The sequence below is a fragment of the Pseudophryne corroboree genome, chromosome 4 (assembly GCF_028390025.1).
Source record: "Pseudophryne corroboree isolate aPseCor3 chromosome 4, aPseCor3.hap2, whole genome shotgun sequence".
Lineage (NCBI taxonomy): Eukaryota > Metazoa > Chordata > Amphibia > Anura > Myobatrachidae > Pseudophryne > Pseudophryne corroboree.
Genome location: NC_086447.1, coordinates 500972564 through 500994980, shown reverse-complemented (window position 1 = coordinate 500994980; position 22417 = coordinate 500972564).

Sequence of the window (22417 nt, the reverse complement as noted above, 5' to 3'; positions counted from 1 at the left end):
CACCAGAAATGCGGACAACAGGTGTCAAGCCGTGTGTTCCCTTTGTCAAGCTGTAATAAGTAGGGGTAAGGACGTTAACCACCTCGGAACATCCTCCCTTATACGTCACCTGCAGCGCATTCATAATAAGTCAGTGACAAGTTCAAAAACTTTGGGTGACAGCGGAAGCAGTCCACTGACCAGTAAATCCCTTCCTCTTGTAACCAAGCTCACGCAAACCACCCCACCAACTCCCTCAGTGTCAATTTCCTCCTTCCCCAGGAATGCCAATAGTCCTGCAGGCCATGTCACTGGCAATTCTGACGAGTCCTCTCCTGCCTGGGATTCCTCCGATGCATCCTTGCGTGTAACGCCTACTGCTGCTGGCGCTGCTGTTGTTGCCGCTGGGAGTCGATGGTCATCCCAGAGGGGAAGTCGTAAGCCCACTTGTACTACTTCCAGTAAGCAATTGACTGTTCAACAGTCCTTTGCGAGGAAGATGAAATATCACAGCAGTCATCCTACTGCAAAGCGGATAACTGAGGCCTTGACAACTATGTTGGTGTTAGACGTGCGTCCGGTATCCGCCGTTAGTTCACAGGGAACTAGACAATTTATTGAGGCAGTGTGCCCCCGTTACCAAATACCATCTAGGTTCCACTTCTCTAGGCAGGCGATACCGAGAATGTACACGGACGTCAGAAAAAGACTCACCAGTGTCCTAAAAAATGCAGTTGTACCCAATGTCCACTTAACCACGGACATGTGGACAAGTGGAGCAGGGCAGGGTCAGGATTATATGACTGTGACAGCCCACTGGGTAGATGTATGGACTCCCGCCGCAAGAACAGCAGCGGCGGCACCAGTAGCAGCATCTCGCAAACGCCAACTCTTTCCTAGGCAGGCTACGCTTTGTATCACCGCTTTCCAGAATACGCACACAGCTGAAAACCTCTTACGGCAACTGAGGAAGATCATCGCGGAATGGCTTACCCCAATTGGACTCTCCTGTGGATTTGTGGCATCGGACAACGCCAGCAATATTGTGTGTGCATTAAATATGGGCAAATTCCAGCACGTCCCATGTTTTGCACATACCTTGAATTTGGTGGTGCAGAATTTTTTTAAAAACGACAGGGGCGTGCAAGAGATGCTGTCGGTGGCCAGAAAAATTGCGGGACACTTTCGGCGTACAGGCACCACGTACAGAAGACTGGAGCACCACCAAAAACTACTGAACCTGCCCTGCCATCATCTGAAGCAAGAAGTGGTAACGAGGTGGAATTCAACCCTCTATATGCTTCAGAGGTTGGAGGAGCAGCAAAAGGCCATTCAAGCCTATACAATTGAGCACGATATAGTAGGTGGAATGCACCTGTCTCAAGTGCAGTGGAGAATGATTTCAACGTTGTGCAAGGTTCTGATGCCCTTTGAACTTGCCACACGTGAAGTCAGTTCAGACACTGCCAGCCTGAGTCAGGTCATTCCCCTCATCAGGCTTTTGCAGAAGAAGCTGGAGGCATTGAAGAAGGAGCTAAAAGGGAGCGATTCCGCTAGGCATGTGGGACTTGTGGATGCAGCCCTTAATTCGCTTAACAAGGATTCACGGGTGGTCAATCTGTTGAAATCAGAGCACTACATTTTGGCCACCGTGCTCGATCCTAGATTTAAAGCCTACCTTGGATCTCTCTTTCCGGCAGACACAGGTCTGCTGGGGTTGAAAGACCTGCTGGTGACAAAATTGTCAAGTCAAGCGGAACGCGACCTGTCAACATCTCCTCCTTCACATTCTCCCGCAACTGGGGGTGCGAGGAAAAGGCTCAGAATTCCGAGCCCACCCGCTGGCGGTGATGCAGGGCAGTCTGGAGCGACTGCTGATGCTGACATCTGGTCCGGACTGAAGGACCTGACAACGATTACGGACATGTCGTCTACTGTCACTGCATATGATTCTCTCAACATTGATAGAATGGTGGAGGATTATATGAGTGACCGCATCCAAGTAGGCACGTCACACAGTCCGTACTTATACTGGCAGGAAAAAGAGGCAATTTGGAGGCCCTTGCACAAACTGGCTTTATTCTACCTAAGTTGCCCTCCCACAAGTGTGTACTCCGAAAGAGTGTTTAGTGCCGCCGCTCACCTTGTCAGCAATCGGCGTACGAGGTTACATCCAGAAAATGTGGAGAAGATGATGTTCATTAAAATGAATTATAATCAATTCCTCCGCGGAGACATTGACCAGCAGCAATTGCCTCCACAAAGTACACAGGGAGCTGAGATGGTGGATTCCAGTGGGGACGAATTGATAATCTGTGAGGAGGGGGATGTACACGGTGATATATCGGAGGGTGAAGATGAGGTGGACATCTTGCCTCTGTAGAGACAGTTTGTGCAAGGAGAGATTAATTGCTTCTTTTTTGGGGGGGTCCAAACCAACCCGTCATATCAGTCACAGTCGTGTGGCAGACCCTGTCACTGAAATGATGGGTTGGTTAAAGTGTGCATGTCCTGTTTTGTTTATACAACATAAGGGTGGGTGGGAGGGCCCAAGGACAATTCCATCTTGCACCTCTTTTTTCTTTTCTTTTTCTTTGCATCATGTGCTGATTGGGGAGGGTTTTTTGGAAGGGACATCCTGCGTGACACTGCAGTGCCACTCCTAGATGGGCCCGGTGTTTGTGTCGGCCACTAGGGTCGCTAATCTTACTCACACAGTCAGCTACCTCATTGCGCCTCTTTTTTTCTTTGCGTCATGTGCTGTTTGGGGAGGGTTTTTTGGAAGGGACATCCTGCGTGACACAGCAGTGCCACTCCTAGATGGGCCCGGTGTTTGTGTCGGCCACTAGGGTCGCTAATCTTACTCACACAGTCAGCTACCTCATTGCGCCTCTTTTTTTCTTTGCGTCATGTGCTGTTTGGGGAGGGTTTTTTGGAAGGGACATCCTGCGTGACACTGCAGTGCCACTCCTAGATGGGCCCGGTGTTTGTGTCGGCCACTAGGGTCGCTAATCTTACTCACACAGTCAGCTACCTCATTGCGCCTCTTTTTTTCTTTGCGTCATGTGCTGTTTGGGGAGGGTTTTTTGGAAGGGACATCCTGCGTGACACTGCAGTGCCACTCCTAGATGTGCCCGGTGTTTGTGTCGGCCACTAGGGTCGCTAATCTTACTCACACAGCTACCTCATTGCGCCTCTTTTTTTCTTTGCGTCATGTGCTGTTTGGGGAGGGTTTTTTGGAAGGGCCATCCTGCGTGACACTGCAGTGCCACTCCTAGATGGGCCCGGTGTTTGTGTCGGCCACTAGGGTCGCTAATCTTACTCACACAGCTACCTCATTGCGCCTCTTTTTTTCTTTGCGTCATGTGCTGTTTGGGGAGGGTTTTTTGGAAGGGACATCCTGCGTGACACTGCAGTGCCACTCCTAGATGGGCCCGGTGTTTGTGTCGGCCACTAGGGTCGCTAATCTTACTCACACAGTCAGCTACCTCATTGCGCCTCTTTTTTTCTTTGCGTCATGTGCTGTTTGGGGAGGGTTTTTTGGAAGGGCCATCCTGCGTGACACTGCAGTGCCACTCCTAGATGGGCCCGGTGTTTGTGTCGGCCACTAGGGTCGCTAATCTTACTCACACAGCTACCTCATTGCGCCTCTTTTTTTCTTTGCGTCATGTGCTGTTTGGGGAGGGTTTTTTGGAAGGGACATCCTGCGTGACACTGCAGTGCCACTCCTAGATGGGCCCGGTGTTTGTGTCGGCCACTAGGGTCGCTTATCTTACTCACACAGCGACCTCGGTGCAAATTTTAGGACTAAAAATAATATTGTGAGGTGTGAGGTATTCAGAATAGACTGAAAATGAGTGTAAATTATGGTTTTTGAGGTTAATAATACTTTGGGATCAAAATGACCCCCAAATTCTATGATTTAAGCTGTTTTTTAGTGTTTTTGGAAAAAAACACCCGAATCCAAAACACACCCGAATCCGACAAAAAAAATTCGGTGAGGTTTTGCCAAAACGCGTTCGACCCCAAAACACGGCCGCGGAACCGAACCCAAAACCAAAACACAAAACCCGAAAAATTTCAGGCGCACATCTCTAATTTTAATGCTAAACTTGCATGTTTTGCAAACTCGATCAATGTAATGGGGTGTGAATGTGAGTAAACTTGCACATTTCTGACCTTACTAAAAACTTGCATATGACAACTCGCATCCAGATGTTTTCCAATACAACAGACAGCTCTCGGGCAATGTAATGCAATGCAAGTTTGTAACTCGCACACAAAACATTACCAAAAACTTGCCAATAAATAGACCAGCTTCTGGCTGGCGAGTTTGTCAGAAACATGTACAGATCAGTGAGATCTGTGCATGCTTCTGTCTGTAAAAGTAAAGAAAGAGTTAAAAAAAAAAGATGTGCAGGTCCCCCCCCCAAAAGCATAACCAACCCTGGGCTCTTTGAACCGCTCCTGGTTGCAAAAATATGGGGAAATAATTGACTAGGGTTCCCCTATATTTTAACAACCAGCACCGAGCTCTTGGACCAGCCCTGGTTCCAAAAATATGAGGGGAAAAAGAAGTAGAGGCCCCCGTATTTTTGAAACCAGCACCGGGCTTCACTAGCCAGGGAGGTAATGCTGCAACCAGGGGACATATTTATATAGGTCCCTGTGGCCGCAGCATCAATCCCCCAACTAGTCATCCCTGGATGGGGTTCCCTGGGGGAGTGGGGAGCCCTACAATAAAGAAGTCCCACCCCTCCAGGCACCCAAGGGCCAGTGATGAAGCCCGAGGCTGTCCCTGACACCCATGGTCAATGAGTGCCAGGCTAATAGCCATAAAATGTGTTAAAAATAAATAAATATTATATTTTGCTGTGGAACTACAGGTCCCAGCAAGCCTCCCATGCATCCTGGTTATTGGTGAACCACAAGTACCAGCATGTGGGGCATTAAAGGGCCTGCTGGTACCTGTAGTTCCACAACAAAACACATATATCATTAAACACACACACCGTGAAAGTAAAATTTTATTAACACACACACACACACACACACACACACACACACACACACACACACACACACACTTAAATACTTACCTACATCCCACACTGTTATGAACCACAAGCAGTGGATCATTCCTGTTTTGCTTACTGTTAATTAATTTTATGTTATATTTCTGTTTGCGTGCCAGGATTTCACTTGTACTGGTTTAGAAGACTCTTGTTGGCAGTCTGTGTAACTGCAGCCTGTTTTATATGTGTTAATCCTCACCTGTCAGATAATTTGGTCATTATGTAGTGAGTCTGTGTACTGCAATCTGGCTCTTGTCTGTGTAGCCTCACCTGCCAGTATTTTGGACATTACCTTGTGCCTGGCTTCCAGTCATCCTGATTGGGGCATGCTTCCCTTATTTCCCAGCTAGCTCTGCAGTCCAGCGCTGGTGATAGAAGTTTGTTATTGTACCTGTATGTTCCATTTCTTGGTTAGCTTCCTGCAAGCTTGTTCCTGGTCCCTGTCAGCAGCTTCCTGTGGAGCCTGTCTTCCTGCCTATGATGTGTTACTGCGTCCAGCTTGTGTAATCCAGTGTCCAGTTTCCAGAGTCCTGTCTGAGTGATCGTTTCCTGCTGTCCTCCGAGTTGCTTTCCAGTAAAGGGGTCTGGAATCCGAAGCTTCTGGGTTCTGGTCGTTTTCTGTGCACACCTGTTGTGGTGTCATGAGTAGCGGCTCTACCACACTTTATGGCTGAAGCTGTATTGTCTTTATCTATTTTTGGTTGTGTCATTTTTGCTGTGGTTTCCGCATTGCTGTCCTCGCCTTATTACGACGGGTTCATATTTGGCAGTTAGGTTGCATTACTTGATTTGCTGTTGTTCCAGGTGGCCATGCCACACATAAACTACTTTGTTATTTTTTGTATCCTTCTCTGTTTTAGTCATGTCAGTCTTAGTTAGTTTTCCCCTTGTTCTTCTCTGTCTCGGTCAATGCCTTGTCACCTATTAAGACCGGGGGGCATCGGAGTTTGGGCGGACCTAATTTGCCCATTCAAACGCGGCTGCCGTGGGCACAAGAAACCATAGTCTTGCAGGCGTTAATCGACCACTGGGAAGGACAAAGGAGTCAGGTTTTTTTTTTGCTAGGTATTGCTTATCTCAGTCCAGTTGCAGCTTCTCGCGTCTGTACTTGGAACTCTCCTGGTGTCACCCAATCTCCTGGGTTCCAAGTATGCAGAACATAACACACAGCCAATCACATCCCCTTGTCCAGTATAATCCATGGGGTACCTGTAAAAAAAGAAAATTATACTCGCCTAATATACGGTGTAGATCAGTCGTCTTCGTTGCATTGAAGGGTTAAAAAAAATGGAAAAAACCTGGTCCACGCAACTGAAGGGTATCCATGCTTTCACATGGATCCCCTTTCAACAAATGCCGGGAAACCTTGTGACTCCTGTCACTACGGAACCCACCAGCCAATAATGGAGCACCACGTCATAGCGCTCTCCTAATTTTTATGCGTTCCCAGCCCACAAGAGTGACCCTGCGGTCTACTGCAGACTGCATAGTTCCCACCATAGACTATACTGGGGATTGTGATCCTCCATTATAGCCTATGCGCTACACCTTATTGACAGGCCAGGATCACATAGCCAATCAGGAGAGTACTATGTCGTGGAATTTCCTGATTGGCTGGCGAGTCCCCAAGTGACAGGAGTCACACGGGGTCCCAGCATTTGAGGAAAGGGAAAACATGGATTCCCTACAGTTGCGTGGACTGGGTTTTTTCCATTTTTTTAACTCTTCGATGACTACACGGAACGAAGAGGACCTATCTACACTGGATTTTAGGTGAGTATAATTTTTTTTACAGGTATCCTGTGGATTCCACTGGACAAGGAAACATGATTAGCTGCATGGGATGTAGGCACATATTTTTTAAGTATGTATGAGTGTGTGTGTTAATAAAATTTTACTTTCACGGTGTGTGTGTATTTATTGTAATATTTATTTTGTTGTGGAACTACAGGTACAGCCTCGGGATTCATCCCTGTTCCTTGGGTGCCTGGAGGGGGACCCCTTTATTGTAGGGGTCCCACCTCCCCTAAGGAGCCCCGGCCAGGGGGGACTATTTGGAGGGGGGTGTCACACTCTGCATAATTTGGGGTTCTGACAACCGAGTTTTGGCTGAAGGCGCAGCTACCTGTGAAGAGAGTAAACGAGGTGGCTGAATGTAATTCCTCCTCATGGGGTGGAAGCCTAACTAAGTGTTAATGTTGGCCGGAGGGCATAAAGAAAAGTAACAGGAATATTGAGCAATTGAAGAAACTGGAAGAGTTAGAGTCTATGGTTAAATGACTTGAAGAGTGAAGCTGAAGAACTCCAGTAAAGAAGAACTGAAGACTGTGTTTAATGATTAAAAGACGAGGCTGAAGAGCTTGGACTTTGAAGAAATGAGGACTGTGGTTTGTGATTGAAAGGCAAGGCTGAAGAACTTGGACTTTGAAGAATGAGGACTGTGGTTTGTGATTGAAAGACGAGGCTGAAGAACTTGGACTTTGAAGAAATGAGGACTGTGGTTTGTGATTGAAAGACGAGGCTATAGAACTTGGTCTTTGAAGAAATGAGGACTGTGGTTTGGGATTGAAAGACGAGGCTGAAGAACTTGGACTTTGAAGAAATGAAGACGTCTGTGGAAACTGCCGTTAGCACCTGGAGCTCCTCTACGACCTGGGACCCCATGAACGCTTCCATGAGTGGCAACGGTCTTAGACAGCAGGACTGCAGCAGCGTTTAGGTACTGATGGATGAGAGCAACCAGGACCAGGGAACCAGAAGTAACCTGGGAGCACAGAGTGGAGAACCTTTCACAAGGAGGTAACATGAAGCACTGACACTCTCCCTCTGAACCCTTTTGTAAGGGGAGAACATGCAGGATTGGCTGGACACAGATTGGGAACTTCATTGGTAATACTCTGGTCTCCAACATGGCTGCCCCCAGCACAGGAGACATACTTAGCTGTTAGCACACAGCTTTAGCCAGATTCTGTCTCTGACACACTATACTGTGTCACCACTAAGGACCTTACCACAGCAATCCATGACGCAGCGCCCGGCTCTCCAGACCCCCGGCCCCCGTGCCTTGGCAGCCGTACATCCGTCCAGAAGGACCCGCTGCCAGCAGCTCCCTGTCACCGCAGCCGCATCAACCAGCGGGATGGTAACCTGCTGGAGCACCCGATGGAGGTAAGGCTCCAGAGCCTGACAGGGGTGATGCTGCTGCTGCCGCAGGAACCTATATAAATGTGTCCCCAGGCTGCGACATTACCTCCTTGGCTAGTGGAGCCTGGTGCTGGTTTTAAAAATAAGGGGGACCCCTACTTCTCCCCCCCCCCCGTATTTTTGCAACCAGGACCAGCTCAAAGAGCCCAGGGCTGGTTTTGATTTTGGGGTGGGACCTGCGCATCTTCTTTTTATTTTTACTCTTTCTTTACTTTTACAGACAGAAGCATGAACAGATCTCACTGATCTGTGCATACTTCTGTCAGAATTTGCACCTTATAATGCAACTCACATTACAAGGTGCGAATTTAACCACTAGGTTTCAGACCTGTGTTTTCACCAGACCTCTGTTTCATCAGATCTGGTGTTTTCACCAGGTAGAGTTTTTAACTAAAAACTCGCACTGCATTACACTTGCGAGTTGTGCTAACTCGCACCTTTTCAAAGTGCGAGAAGGTGCGAGTTGGAATTTGGCTACAAACTTGCACCACATTACATCCTGGCCCTTAGATCTAAATCATTCACTAAGCCTTATAAATGCAATCCACATTAACTACTATATACTGTAAGAAATGAATACACAACACACAATAACTGCATGAAGAAAAATAAAAAAAATTATAATTTCCATAAAGTTGGTGGTCAGGAAAAGCATTGCATGGATTATTTGAATATGAACAATGAAGTGGTCAAGGCGTTACCCAACCCAAATTAAGGTGGACAATACCGTGCCCACCTCAACTAAGAATTGGGTTCCCCTGACCCAAAGGTCATGAAATGGAAATATTTTCCAACTTGACAGGCAAACACATGCCCAGCTGCTTCCCAGCCTGGAAGATGACCTCATTTTTCACATGTACCAAAATGGGGTTGCAGGGCCACATCAAGGCTTGTGGGTGCCCCAGGCAACTAAATCACAAATCCTAGAGAAAAGTTTTCAGGGTATCCATGAGTGCTACATATGAGTCTGACATTTCTGATTCTGGCACTGCAATCCCAGAGAAGCCACCTTACAGCATTTCTTAACCCTCTGCAAATGAGAGGATGAGTAGTAGTAAAAGTTAAGATGGTGATGGTGTAGAGTCAGACATGGAAATTGAGGATGATACTGTGGAAGTGCAATGCGATGAGGGGATATTTGTGTATCAGATACTATTGAGAATGCTGATAGAGCATGGGTTGGACAAGAATAAATTGATCAAATTCAGGAGGAAGGTATTATTTATGTCAAAGTAAGTCAGCCACCAGTTCTAGCAGTCCTTGACATTGATAAAAAAAAATAAGGAAATGTTCATGCCTGGGGATAGGACCAAACAAATATCTCCTCTTTCATGTAGAATAATTTTTACTCAAATACTGACACCCATTTGTCATGACATCTGTACCATTTGTGAGGCCAAAAAAAGTAGAGGTAGGTATGTTAACCTCTAAGGCATGCTGCATATCATTTTAATCAGAAGAAGATGCTAAAAACCTGTGTACCATTATGACAAACATATTAGTCATAACTGTGTCAGTAGCAGACAATTCATTCAAATTAGGCACATTAGCTCAGTGTTGCCTGCCTTGAGAACACATGTATAATCGGTTAGTCATAGTGCTCATGGGTTTGATGCAGGAGAGCAAATAAACTTTCTAGAATGATACCAAAAATAACCATCATACTGTGTAGTGGATGTCTCACTCTGCGCAGTCAGCAGAACTGTCTGAAAACTCTTTAATGTACGTTTTGCTGGGGGGGGGGGGGTTGCTCACAGGGATAATCTCTCACCCTGTTTCCAATGTAAAATGCAAATACGGGGCAGCAGAATTCCCAAAACACTTTTGTAGCCTTGTCTGCATTCCATCACGTGGTTGCCAGATAAGGTGATTTTTTTTGTTTTATATATTTATTCAAGAATTTTGAAAGATACAAAAACCAATAAGTACTAGATATGTACAACAGTCATAGCAGTAAATTATCCGATAACAAAGGAATTTCTCAGCAAATTGAATAAGTACAATCAGTAATGGGAATAATTCAAGATTACCGATAGTAGTAAGGGTACACAATAGGAAATAGGTCAATATTACAAATAAACAATACTGATAATAAAATACATGAATAGACGTTGGACAGAAGGTATTAGAAGGAAAAGACATGGGAAAGTAGTGGGGAGGGGAAGAAAGTCCAGCAAGTCTGCAAAGCAATAAAGATCTGATTATTTTTGTATAGACCTTGTTACATAAAATGCATTAATATGTGATATCTGGGTTGTGCGTAGAATAAGAATGTTCAAAAACAATTAAAATGTGTGTTTGTGTATGAATATCAAGCCCCTCAATAAATAAAGACCATTTTTGATATAATTTGCGTACACCTGTTTGCATATCTAACCTTGCATACTTTCTGTCAAAGTATAATATTTTTAAAAGTTTTTGTTTTACTTCAGTTAGTTGTGGGGCTGACTTTTTAGTCCAATGTATCAACACACATTTTCTAGCAACCATGAGGATTGTTATAAGAAGTGGAAATGCACTTTTCTTGACATTATTTAATGACCATACATGAAAATTCAGTCCCATACAAGCTTTTGGTTCAGGAACTAGTTTGGTGCGAAAAATATTGTTGATAAAAAGAACCACCTTACACCAAAATCTTTTTAGTTTAAAACAATCCCACATACAATGGGATAAATCAGCTGAGACCTTGCCACATTTAATACAGCAGCCATCTTCTTCAGCAGTCATATATTGCCTTTGGTGGAGAGTGATGTAAGCTCTATGAAGAGTACGTACATAAACTTCCTAGAGGTAGCTAGATTGCAATGCTTTCAATGAAAAGGATTGTAAACCGATGATATCATCCAGCTTTGATATAGTCGGGAGATCACTTTTCCATTTATTTAAGAATATTGCCCATTGTGGGTGATCACTGTAACACTTTTTCATAAGTATTAAATATAAATATTTACATTTATAATGTTTGTTTAGCAAGTAATTAAACAGCATATCTATAGAGGTAACTTGTGCTAAGGTAATAGGTGATGAATGGTCCAGGTGCCTTTATGGTATTTAGGTAGTGTCTTAGTTGAAAATACATAAACCTGTGTGTGGGGGTAATTGGTAGTGTTGTGAAGGATCCAAAAAAGTGGAAATAGGTCCACCCGATTCAAAAACCTTATGGAAGGAGTCTAAGCCCTTAGCTTTCCAAAGATTGAACAAAGAGTTTGTTAATGATGGTGGAAAGGATGGGTTGCCCCAAAGTGGTATAAATTGAGATATATAAGGGTTCCTATTACAAGTTTTATTAATATAGATCCAAGTAGCGTATGTATCCTTGAATAATATATGTGTCTTAATCATTACAGGGATATTAGAGAATTTAGTCTGAATCAAAGCTCCAGGAGCAAATGGGTGAAAAATGGCCCGATCTAAATCGGAATCAGTGTATATGGCTTTATTTAAAATCCAATCACTAATATACCTGAAAAAAATTGCAGCTGAATAAGTCCTCAAATCAGGACATCCCAATCCTCCATTTGATTTAGGGGTTTTAAGTTTGGCTCTAGCAATTCTTGGTCTCTTATTTTGCCAAATAAATTTTGAAAACAAAGTTTCTAACCTAGCAATGTCTGACCTTTGAAGAGCAATAGGGAGCATCTGCATAAAATAAAAAAATTTGGGAAAATAATTGACCGTATAATGGCAAGTATACCTAGCAACAAAACAGGGAGTTCCTTCCATGCATCTAATTTAGTAGCTATTTTTGTTATAATGGGTGAGATGTTCAATGCATAAAGTTGGGATAAGTTAGAACATATCTGGATACCAAGTTATGTAAAATGGGTAGGGGCCAAAGTAAGCGGTATTTGAAGAGGTTCTAGAAAGTCTGAATCTGTGTTTCCTAGTAATAATATTTCTGACTTTGAGAGATTAACCTTACAGTATATCCCGAAATCAACCCGAAAGAGTCAATCAGATGCAGTAAAGATGGTAAAGAATGAGATGGATTAGAAAGAAATATGAGTGTCGTCTGCAAACAAAGTTATTTTTAGTTCTTCAGAATTAATGGTGATCCCTTGTATAAGAGGGGAGTTACGTATTGCTACAGCAAGGGGCTCTATGGCAATAGCAAAGAGGAGGGGTGATAGGGGGCATCCCTGACGGGTGCCTCTACCCTAATGTGAAAGGAGAGGAAAGAAGTCCATTACAAGCTACATATGATTTGGGAGAGGAGTATAAGGTCTGAAGAATGTGTATAAAATGGGATGGAAAGCCAAAATTCGTTAAAGTTTTAAAAAGGTGGGGCCATATCAGTAAATCAAAGGCTTTTTCTGCATCTAACGTGAGCATCATGTTGGAGGAAAAGTTAGAAGAAGTAAAAGAAGAAGAAGAAGAAGAAGAGGTAGAATTGACATGTTGTATAGCTGCTAATACTCTCCTTACATTAACTACAGAGTGTCTTCCAGAAATAAAACCTGTCTGGTCCTTATGAATCAACAAGGGTAAAATAGGTTTCAATCTCTCCGCTAATATTTTTGTAAATAGTTTATAATCAATATTTAGAAGAGAGATTGGCCTATACGAACCCGGCAAAGCAAGGTTTCAGCCAGGTTTGGATATCACTTTAATAATAGCATCTGAAAAATATAAGGGTAGGGAATCTTTGGTTTATGATAAAATTAAAACAATCTGTTAATGGTTTTTCAATTTGTGGGCTCATTCATTTATAAAACTCATTTGAAAACCTGTCAGGGCCGGGTACTTTGGCCAATTTTAGCTTTCCTATAGCCCAAGAGGCTTCTGCTGGAGTGATTGGATTTATTAGTCTTTGAGCTAGTAACTCAGGAAGTTGAAGTAAAGGCAGCGAGTCCCAGTAAGAAGGAGTAGCAGAAGAATGGAAAGAAGAGGTAGCAGTAGAAAATCATGTTGACTCAGTCGGGCCCATCTCTGGGGGGAATAAAGATTTTTAAAGAAATGTTTCATAATATCCACAACTTGGGTATTAGTTTCAGTCAATGATCCATCTGGTTGTAAAAGAGGGTGTACAACCATTTGTGGCCGGGAACCCTGTAATAAATTAGTGAGAAGCCTTCCAACTTTGTTCCCAAATTTATAGAATTTATAATGGACATTAAAAAGATATTTGGCTCCATTTAATTGAGGAAATTCATTATAATGCAATTTAGCATCTTGATATTTAGATTTAATTTCAGATGAAGGGTATAATTTAAATAATTGGAAGGTGTCAGATAACTTATTTTGTAATTCAAGGTAATTGTACTTTTGTTGCCTCTTATTTTGTGAAATAAATGCCACCATTTCTCCTTGAATCACTGCTTTGACAGATTGCCAGAAAATAGAAGGGTCAGAAATAGCCAGGTCAGCATTCAAACAACTATATTTGTTCCACACTGACAAGAGTTTGTCGTGTAGATCTTGAGAGTGGGATAAATGGGAAGGGAATTTCCACATGGTTTTGACATCACCAGACTTTCAAAACTCCAAAACCACATAAACTAGGCCATGATTAGATATGATTGGAGGGTCAATGGAGGCTGAGACAACTTTTGGTAAAAAGGGCTCTGCTATTAATATAAAATCTATTCTAGACCAAGTATTATGCATTAACGATAACCAGGTAAACTCCTTTTCAGTAGGATTAAGAGCTTTCCAAGTATCAACAATATTAAGAGATTTTATAAGAAAAGGAACTCCTATTTTCGGTAGGGGGAGTAGTCTTTTAGGAGGAGGGGATCTATCCAAAAAGTGAGAGGACACCAAATTGAGATCCCCACAAATTATCAATGTGGATGGATCATAATGGTGCAACTTCCCTAACAACTCGATAAAAAAATGATTTTTTATACTGAGTAGGGGCAAAGACGCTACAAATAGTTATAATAAGACCTACAACATTAATACTCACAATCAAATATCTGCCATGTGGGTCCACACATGTAGAAGCTATATGAACATTCAAAGCTTTTTTCGCCAATATCGCTACCCCACAAGATTTAATGTTAAAAGAAGCAGTACCTAGTAGGCACCAGTTCATCATTTGCAATTTCTTCACCTCATTTTGCAGTAAGTGTGTTTCTTGTAGGCAGATGATATCAACGTTTTGTTCATTAAGATATGTAAACAATCGTCTACGCTGTGCCAGAGTATGAATACCCTGCACATTAAGAAAGCCTATTTTAATAGACATCAATGAGAAATGGTTGGTAATAAACAGATGCAGTCAACCAGATATAAGGACTGGATAAGGGTAGGAAAAAACAAGAGGGAGGGAAAAGACAAAAGACAAAAAACCAAAACATAAAAGAGAAGCAGTAATATAGAAATTTGAATAGGAACTTCCAGTAACAACCTAGTGTTTGCATCACCAGGACAGCAAACATCAGGTAATATTTCAAAACACACAATAATTAGAATGAACGGCAGGGCTCCAGGACCCCACCCAAACTCACCAAAACATGTAACACCAATAGAAATTACTAATAGCCACATCTGACTATATAGGTAAACAATAGAAATAAAAATTTTGACTAAAATATATTACAGTAGATAGATCAGTCCTGGCTTCATAATGTGAACTCAGTACAATAACAATATTGCATATTTATAAGCAATAATATGCCTAAACATAAGTAAATATGCAAAAAATAGATTATAATTTGAAAGGTAAAATAATCCTTAAAGAAACATATATCAATCTATATCAAGATGATTAATGTATTTACGGGATAAGAAAAATATAGGTTCACACAACAGGAGAGTCTGTGATGTCTCTAGACCCATTCCTCTCATTTTCTTACTTTACAAAGGCTTCAGCGTCAGCAGCATTGGTGAAATCAACAAAGCCAGAGTCTGTGAAGAGTCTAGCCATGCAGGAAACATCATATAAAATTTGTGGTTTGCTTGTATCAATGCGGTGCACACTGATGAAAAAGAGCAATTTTCTTACTTTACAAAGGCTTCAGCGTCAGCAGCATTGGTGAAATCAACAAAGCCAGAGTCTGTGAAGAGTCTAGCCATGCAGGAAACATCATATAAAATTTGTGGTTTGCTTGTATCAATGCGGTGCACACTGATGAAAAAGAGCAATGAACTCTGGAAAGTTCAACTGCGAAATCTTGGAACAATCGTAGGGAGCAGCCGTCCCATTTAATAGGGTTAACTTTTCGAGATGCAGTCCATAAAGCTTGTTTGTGTAAATAATTCAGCATTTTAAATATTACCACTCTTGGTTTATGTTACGCTTGATGTTTCAGCTCACCACGTCTGTGGACCCTCTCAATTACAATATCTGCACAGGATGCTTCAATATGGAGTCGTTTGGGAAGTGTGTTGCATACAAAGTGCTCCAGTTGATGTTCCTTTATAGTCTCAGGCAGGCCAGTAATCCATAAATTATTGCGCCATGTCCTGTTTTCAATATTGTCTAATTTCTCAGATAGACGTTTGTTATCAAGTTCTAATGCATGCACTGACTTCTGCAAAATATGAATGCTATCCGTGTTTTTTCCAATGTGTATCTCCTCTACTGTCATATGCTCAGAAAGATGGCTAAGTTGTGCAGTAATGTGCAGCTTTTTGAAGTAAAGGCGTCATAGTGGTTTGTATAGCTGTGACTAAGTCATCATAAGAAAGAGACAAAATACCTTTGCAGTCAGAGCCACTGTTAGGATCACCTTCAGGATCTGTAATTGGCTTCTTCACCGCCGGTGTCCACTGGGCGTTGCCAGAGCCCAACGCCATATTGTGGTCTCCTCTGCGCTTCTCCTGCCGCTGCTGTTGCAGAGAGGGAGACTGCTTAGCAGGAGCAGGCGGCCCGAGAAACTTATCCATCCCCGTGTCCTGACATCGAGGAGACTAAAAACGGTGTTTGCAAAGGGCTGACAGTTTTTATGCAGGGTGAGTCCGTGCGGGGAGCGGAGCAGCTGGGTGACGCTGACCTTACTCACCCATGCCGGAACCGGAAGTCGCCAGATAAGGTGATTTTTAAATCTTTTTCTTTACTGTATTTAAGCATACCCCAACAAAGAGTCTCTGTTTCCTCTTTTTCTTAAGATTTCCCTATGGTAAAACTATTGGGGAATTAGCAATAATGACTGCATATTTGTGATTTTGACTGTAAAAGATATCTATCTCCTTTGACTTAAGAAGTACAGGTATAATTTACTCAACTGTCAATAGACTTTATTTAACTGTATAGGATTTTTTAAAAACTATTTTGCGGAATCATTAACAAACAACTAACAATGACTTTGAAATACATATGAATTAGAAGCAGTCTAATTAGAGACTCTACAACTAATTACCTATTTCAGCTTGAGATCTCGCTGCCAGTTTCCTTCAGGCTGCCAATTGCAAATCTGAAAAATCTTGCAGCAGAACATAACTTAGGTCTGTAATATGATATTCTAGAAACATAAATTGAGGATGCCTGGAATCTATATATTTATGCTGATAATACTTTCTAATTATATTCTTTTGGCTTTAAATACCCATTTATAACACAATAGTAGGCTTGTTCTAGATATCCAAGAGACAATATATTTACTGGTGGGCCTCTTACTATATTTCGAGACACATTATTTCTTGTAACAAACACAATATAAGGAAAGTCCTTTTTTAAATCACAAAATTGTAACTAAAATGCAATTTACTCAGGGCAGGTAAATTATTTATTTATTTTTTATGCAGGGTAAATACTGGCTACTTCTGCATGTAGCCAACAAAATAATTCACAGCTCTATTTTTACAATGTAATTTATATTTGAGTTTGGACACACCCCTCTCACCATATGTGGCTTTTCAGCTTCTATGAATCTGTAAGACAGAAAAGAAGATTTTAATAAAATAATTTTGATATTTCACATTTTAAACAAAAGAGGAAGTCTCTCTTCCATATCCTGAATCCAATTTGTAAAAGAACCAACCAAGTGAGAAAATTAAAAAGATGCCCATTACCGACTTCACTGACATTTTTTTTACAAAACAACAGCTCAAATATTGTCTTTTATTAAAGTTTAAAAAGTATTCTTAATAATATATTTAAATATTTTAGTTAAAAAATATATATACCTAGGCGGGTGTTTTACATGACCTAGTCAGGTAACTCATGTCTGGCTGCAATCGTATACCATACATTTATGACAAATTAGTGGTTAAAAAGAGTGGGCATTTCCATTTGTTGAGGCCCTCTTACAGCATAGCAAATGCACTCCTTGAATTCAGACTCAGTAGTTAGCATTTACAGTATATAATGTATCAGGGCTTCTTAAAGATCAGTAAACGGAAAATGAAAGTTATAATGTATAAAATGTTTACATGATAAAACAATACTAATTATCCCATAAAAACTGCAATGAGTAATAAGATAAACTTGTATAGATATAGAAAATTCCTTATGGAAATTGCTCAGTCTTTCTTTTTTGCTGTATAATTCTTTTTCCAATTTCTCATGAATTTATATATACTGTATGTATCGATTGCCTGCAGCTTTTGTGAGATTAGGTCATTAAAAATAACCCTATGGCACGTCTCTCACACAAATCTGTATATGACTTTTAGTGCTTTAACTTTACAAGACTTGCTACATTTAGCATGTCACTAGCTATCTGGCTGGTACTCACTGTGTGTACATGCAGTTCCAATTTTTTATTTATAACACTAATTATAAATATACAATATCACTTTATTCCTGGTATGTGTCACGACCACCCAGCCGATTCTCCAGATCTGTCAATCTGAGAATCGCCACCAGTGATATATGGTTATCTGAGCACTAGATGTTAATGAAAACCTGGTAACTGCCACCAGCAAAAGAATCACAAAACATGTATGTATGGACCCCAGACAGTCTTTGCAGCTATCTGTATCCAGAATTATGAATTGTGCACTCACACTTTGTTAGCAGCTTTAGCTTCACAGGCATGTCGATTCACTAAGAGACATGGAGAATGCGCTAGAATGAATTATATTTTAATTCAAACAAAATAATCCAAGGTTTGATTACAAAATAGATTACAAATGGACAGGAAACACAGTACATATAAATCTCAGAATACAAAAGGAAAACAATATTCAGAAGCCTAACACTCACATAAAATACTTAGATAATATCTGATGTGAGGGGTCTTCCTGATTTAGAATGATTAATTTCCCAGCCCTCATAGCTGAATACCCTAAGAAAATGAGCCCTGGGATTGAGGGAGAATTGTCTTTAAACTTTCACAGCTGTCCTCATCCCTCCCACCTTTGTGTTTTTTTTAACAACTCAGTGCTGGACACTGGACACTTTAATGAATCCCTCCTCTCTCCCAAGTTACTGTAACTCTGTAAATGGGCTGGGTGAAGTAGCCCAATGATCACAGAAATTCCACCCCTTCCCCTGAAGGTAAAACTCTCATAACCTTGTTCACAATTTCCTGAACTGGTCGGGTTGTTGGAGACTGAATGTTTTCCCTTCCTCCAGTTTTTTGGAGGTTCTGGGTATGAAACCCTTATCCCCACCTATGACTCAAAAGGCATCAATTTTACTCCTCCTAGGTTTGTGTATTGATGAGGTCACTCACAGGACACACATTAGCAGCCATGTTGTTTATAGGCCCAATGGAAAACAATTGTCTTTTACATACACGTATATAAGATTTAATTCTAACAGCATGTCACTGTAACATCTCCATCACAGAATGCATGTTCTGTACTTACTGTATGTTATTTTTAATTTCTGTTTTTGGTTTTTGCTGTTATCTATTTCATGGTCTCACAGTAGTAATGTAATCTAATTGCGCTGTAATTATCCTCAGGTATTTGATTGGTTTGGACAAGGGAAACTGGTCTATAAAGTGAGTGCAGTTTCTTTGTATCTTATTGCATATTTGCAAATGAGTCCTGCTCCATCAAGCAGTCCAGAATCACACTTTAAGCGATTGACAGTCTGATACTGTTTGGGGAGAGGGGGCCTCCATTTAGGGGGTAGAAAGAGACCAGGATCTCCAACATTGGATGGAGATTTCCTGGGCTCATACAAGAATCTGTGATGGGTGGCTTGTGTGACCCCATGGGTGCTACAAGCTTCCTGATGGTGTCACAGGGATCTGATGCCTGTGTTCTAGGATGCAGCTTTGAACACTACTGCAGCAGGAGGCATCCACTTGTAATACTGCTGCATTTACATAAAGAGCTATCACTGCTGTTTCCAAGGAAACAGCAGTGATAGCTAGTCCGTCCACATCTCAATAAGTACCTACATACTATATAGCAACATACTTTACATGTTCAGTATCTAGTCTGGGCACCCTAATATCCATATCTGTTTGTTCTCCACCATCCATACATCTACTAGTAGCATTGATCCATATAAGAAGTAGATTAATCAAAGACTAAATCTGTGTCTACAGTACCCTCCAACTAATAAAGCTAATCCCAAGGGTCCCAATCTGGATCTACAAAACCCCAGTGGTACCAAATTGACTGGAGTGGGCTGAACAAGGTGTCCTCGAGATCTCTCCAAAAAAGGGTGACAGCAGGTTCCTCTATAGTTTCTTTCTCACAAAGGTCAAGATATATACTCACTGCTCAAAAAAATAAAGGGAACACTTAAACAACACAATGTAACTCCAAGTCAATCACACTTCTGTGAAATCAAACTGTCCACTTAGGAAGCAACACTGATTGACAATCAATTTCACATGCTGTTGTGCAAATGGAATAGACAACAGGTGGAAATTATAGGCAATTAGCAAGACACCCCTCATAAAGGAGTTGTTCTGCAGGTGGTGACCACAGACCACTTCTCAGCTCCTATGCTTTCTGGCTGATGTTTTGGTCACTTTTGAAAGCTGGCGGTGCTTTCACTCTAGTGGTAGCATGAGATGGACTCTACAACCCACACAAGTGGCTCAGATAGTACAGCTCATCCAGGATGGCACAACAATGCGAGCTGTGGTAAGAAGGTTTGCTGTGTCTGTCAGCGTAGTGTCCAGAGCATGGAGGCGCTACCAGGAGACATGCCAGTACATCAGGAGATGTGGAGGAGGCCGTAGGAGGGCAACAACCCAGCAGCAGGACCGCTACCTCCGCCTTTGTGCAAGGAGGAACCGGAGGAGCACTGCCAGAGCCCTGCAAAATGACCTCCAGCAAGCCACAAATGTGCATGTGTCTACTCAAATGATCAGAAACAGACTCCATGAGGGTGGTATGAGGGCCCGACATCCACAGGTGGGGGTTGTGCTTACAGCCCAACACCGTGCCGGACGTTTGGCATTTGCCAGAGAACACCAAGATTGTCAAATTCGCCACTGGCACCCTGTGCTCTTCACAGATGAAAGCAGGTTCTTACTGAGTACATGTGAAAGACGTGACAGAGTATGGAGACGCCAAGGAGAACGTTCTGCTGCCTGCAACATCCTCCAGCATGACCGGTTTGGCAGTGGGTCAGTAATGGGGTGGGGTGGCATTTCTTTGGGGGCCACACAGCCCTCCATGTGCTCGCCAGAGGTAGCTTGACTGCCATTAGGTACCGAGATGAGATCCTCAGACCCTTGTGAGACCATATGCTGGTGCGGTTGGCCCTGGGTTCCTCCTAATGCAAGACAATGCTAGAACTCATGTGGCTGGAGTGTGTCAGCAGTTCCTGCAAGACAAAGGCATTGATGCTATGGACTGGCCCACTCGTTCCCCAGACCTGAATCCAATTGAGCACATCTGGGACATCATGTCTCGCTCCATCCACCAACGCCACATTGCACCACAGACTGTCCAGGAGTTGGCGGATGCTTTAGTCCAGGTCTGGGAGGAGATCCCTCAGGAGACCATCCGCCACCTCATCAGGAGCATGCCCAGGCATTGTAGGGAGGTCATACAGGCACATGGAGGCCACAGACACTACTGAGCCTCATTTTGACTTGTTTTAAGGACATTACATCAAAGTTGGATCAGCCTGTAGTGTGTTTTTACACTTTAATTTTTAGTGTGACTCCAAATCCAGACCTCCATGGGTTAATAAATTTGATTTCCATTGATAATTTTTGTGTGATTTTGTTGTCAGCACATTCAACTATGTAAAGAACAAAATATTTAATAAGAATATTTCATTCATTCAGATCTAGGATGTGTTATTTTAGTGTTGCCTTTATTTTTTGAGCAGTGTATGTATATATATATATATATATATATATATATACATGCAGCGCAGGGCCCGGCACTCTCCGCATAAATGTCCGTTACTTTCTCCGGTGCCCTCCGTATTAGGGGGGTATAGCAACTCCCCAATAATGGAACAATGTGGACGGCGGCACTCAGAAATAAAGACACTGCACGTGAAACTTGTAGCCAACGTTTCAAAGCAAACAGCTTTTTCATCAGGGCATATACTGTACAATACAAAAAACACTCACCATTTATAAGTGCTCACCATCACCACGCAGCTTCCCGCCTTCGGCTTCCTCCGCTCAGCCGTGCGCGGGCAATGACGTCACCTGTGCGCCCGTCACCATAGTAACAGCTATACACCAATGTAATAAAATACAGCAACATTTTAGTGCATAGTCCACATACCCGTAAGCATATAGCTGCATGTTACACAGCCCAAACATTTAAAACAACCAGCCTTCCTATTGCCCAGAAACGTAGATGGTACCATACGTTTTCCTAAGTCTGTTATATCAGTGTGTACAACAAAGTCTCGGATATTCCTACCTCGTGAATGACAACACATGATACTTTTGTCCTGCAGGCCTACTACATTTTTATCTGATGTAACTATGGGCCAATATGTTTTAACAGCCCTTCTAACTTTATCACTGGCCGTATTAAATCTACTTGGCCAGATGATTTTACTGGTGGCAGACTTTGGGCTTTCAATTTTGAGAGTAGTCTCTCTTGGAATTGCCAATACTTTGCGTTTGACCTCTAATAATACTTTTTTGTCATAGCCCCTGTTCACAAATTTATCAACCATACGGTCAAGGGTTAACCTGGCCTCATCCTCATCGCTACATATGCGACGTACACGTAAAAATTGGGAGAATGGTAATCCCCTAGAGACCGGCATAGGATGATGGCTAGATGCCTGTAACAGAGTATTACGGTCTGTATGCATAGCTTTTTATAATTCAAACGTGAATTTATGTTGCGCTGTTACCATTTGTATCAGTGTTCAA